The sequence below is a fragment of the Octopus bimaculoides genome, chromosome 22 (assembly GCF_046866305.1).
Source record: "Octopus bimaculoides isolate indiv1 chromosome 22, ASM4686630v1, whole genome shotgun sequence".
In the NCBI taxonomy this organism is placed as follows: domain Eukaryota; kingdom Metazoa; phylum Mollusca; class Cephalopoda; order Octopoda; family Octopodidae; genus Octopus; species Octopus bimaculoides.
Window position 1 is genome coordinate 23,573,482 of NC_142949.1, and position 2,856 is coordinate 23,576,337.

General features: G+C 35.8%; 1 long non-coding RNA gene across 1 annotated transcript in view; it reads right to left on the reverse strand.

The window, feature by feature from the left end:
• Positions 1-1,069: 1,069 nt before the first annotated feature.
• Positions 1,070-2,856, reverse strand: part of LOC149131413 (uncharacterized) — a 2,581-nt gene continuing 794 nt past the window's right edge. The window contains exon 2 of the long non-coding RNA XR_016237962.1: positions 1,070-1,886. This is a non-coding gene — a long non-coding RNA (uncharacterized LOC149131413). The remainder of the gene's footprint in view (positions 1,887-2,856) is intronic.

Genomic DNA, 2,856 nt, shown 5'->3' on the forward strand with positions numbered 1-2,856 from the left:
CGATAAACTCAAGATGGAAAAATTACGAAATAAAGCAGAGATAATAATATGAATTGTCTTTTAACCTTGACACTAAACCGGAGACAATAAGTGCAAGTAACGTATGGAGGAAAATGGAATGATTTACAGCTTTAAAAGCAAACCAAGAAAGACAGAAAGACTCCTGTTGGTAAGTAAAATGATTGGGTATTTGCAGGTTAGGGGGAAGAGGTAGGGAATGTTGAAACTAGAAATAAGGAAATCGTGAAGGAAAAGAAGTATATCAAAGAACTGGACAAAAGGGGTGGTAATAGTAGTAGTAGTAGTAGAGAGCGAAAGAAAGAGAGTGAGAGAAGAAAGGGAGAAAGAGCTTTCTCTCTCTCTCTCTCTCTCTCTCTCTCTCTCTGTCTTTTGTCAAATATATTGTAGGTACAGCTGAAATAAACGTTAATGTTTTAGGTGCCGAAATTATGATGATTGATTTCTAATTGACTACTGATGAAGGGATCAGACTTGCACACGTCCGCTTCAACTGGTTTTTCGTTGTTTCTGTAAATTTATACATGCATACACATACACACATGTGTGTGTGTGTATTTGTATACACGTATATATATATATATATATATATATATATATATATATATATATATATATATATACATGCATACATTCACACACACTCACACACACACATATATTTATATGCGTATGTATATATACACATATATGTATGCATGTATGTGCATATATATATATATATATATATATATATATATATATATATATATATATATATATATATATACATATTGACCGTTGACTGAACACTATTCAATTTTTTTTCTCCGTGTTTTTCTCCTTGTCTCCGTATTCTTTCTGTTGAAGAGCGTAGCTCGAAACGTCAAAGACTTTCCGTATTCCCGAGCGTCATACTAATATATACTTTTGTTATTTACACCACCTGTCCTCGTCTGTTGTTATTATTTGTATATTCTCCCATATATATATATATATATATATATATATATATATATATATATGTATATATATATACCGTATATACTCGAGTAATAGTCGATCTCAAGTAAAAGTCGGCCCCCTATTTTGGGCCAAAAAATTGGGAATTTTCCATAGACCCCCTTATAAAAGTCGACCACAGTATTTCACGAACAACAGGACAACATTTGTGGGTGAAGGTATCGTATTATCCTGTACGTAGATATAACACTGTTACAAAATTGCGTGGCTGCCTTATTGGAAGCCTGCTCTACAGGTGAAATGCTTGGCGCTTATAGTGAATGCTCGGTGCTTATAGGAAAACAGCATGTATTGGTTTCAAATTTTGGCACAAGGTTAGTACTTTTGGGAAGGGGGTGAGTCGATCACATCGATCTCAGTGCTCAACTGGTATTTATTTTATCGACGCCGAAATGATGAAAGCCAAATTCGTCTTCGGCGGCATTTGAACTCAGAACGTTAATACAGACGAAATGTGTGCTAACAATTCAGCCAGTGGCAGTTAAATATTGGGGGGGGGGGGGGTCAATGTAATCGTCTTATCCCTTCCCCTGAAATTGCTGGCCTGGTGCCAAAATTTGAAACCAATATTAATATTAATAATGTCCTCCGGCTTTTGAATTCTGCGTGTTGATACATTTTATAAAATTCCTTTATTGTTATTCTTTTTGCAAAACGTGTTTTGTTCATTATTTCCTCGGTGGTCAAGTCCACTTGTTGTTCAAAGCGTCATTGCTTAAAATTTCTGAAGAGATTTAAAAAAATCCCAAATACAAACAAAATGTCTTTGAAAATACCAATCTTCCTCGTTTGTTTTGGTAAATAAACTCCGCGCGTTTGAACATCCATTCTGTCTCTTAATGTCACGGAGAAGTAAATGATTCAGTCTGAAACGGTAAAGTGTACAGAAATTAGATGTAAGGGGCTGTCAAGGTATAACATCTTATCATAGTAATATACAACAACAACAACAACAATCATTGGCTTTCTTTATTAGCCACAAGAGCTAATAAGAGAGTTGTACAATAATTTACAATGAACTTTAAAAACAGGGTTTACCGTACATGTGGAGCTGGACATAGACGAGGGGAGCCGAGTGACGTCGTTATACAACAGACGGATTGAAAATTTAATAAAATAAAGGACAGAATAAGCAGAAAAACATATGAAATAAATAATCAAAACAATATATAATTGTAATAATTAATTCTGGTTTTATTGGCCACAAGGGCTAATATAAATTAAAAACATGTAAGGACAAAGACAAGACGAAGGTTACAAAGGGTTTTGTCCGAAAAGAAAACGTTCGTGTAAACAGTGAGGAAAACAGAAAAGGTATAACAACTAAAACTCCCAATAGGGGGGGGGGGCGCTTCGAAAGGTTGCACGTGGAAAAACCCCATAAAAGCCACGGGAGCCTGGTCAGAAAATAAGAAAGGGTTATAGAGCCCTTTCTCCTTCACAACCGTTTATGGTCACCCATACAGAAACGGATGGGAACCGACTTGTTAGGTCGAGTCAAAGCGTCCCAGGTTTCTGCTCACCCATCAAATATTGTGGATATTTTCGTCGATCTTCAGAATCACCCCACGATATTTCTTGATTTGCTTTCTCCAAAAACGAACCTACATCTTCCGTGTAGAAATATTTTACTCGTTCATAAACTTTTCTTGTGGTCTTCACCAACATTCGACCCGTTGAACACTCTATGCTGTACTGATTTAAGTCTTGTTACACCCACACCCCAGATTTGTCGGTTTACTTTACTTCATTTAACAACTCGATCAATCCCTTGTTTCAAATAGTTTCCAAAATATAGTACTAAACGCAAAAAGCCTGCTGCTGATCCTAAAGAGG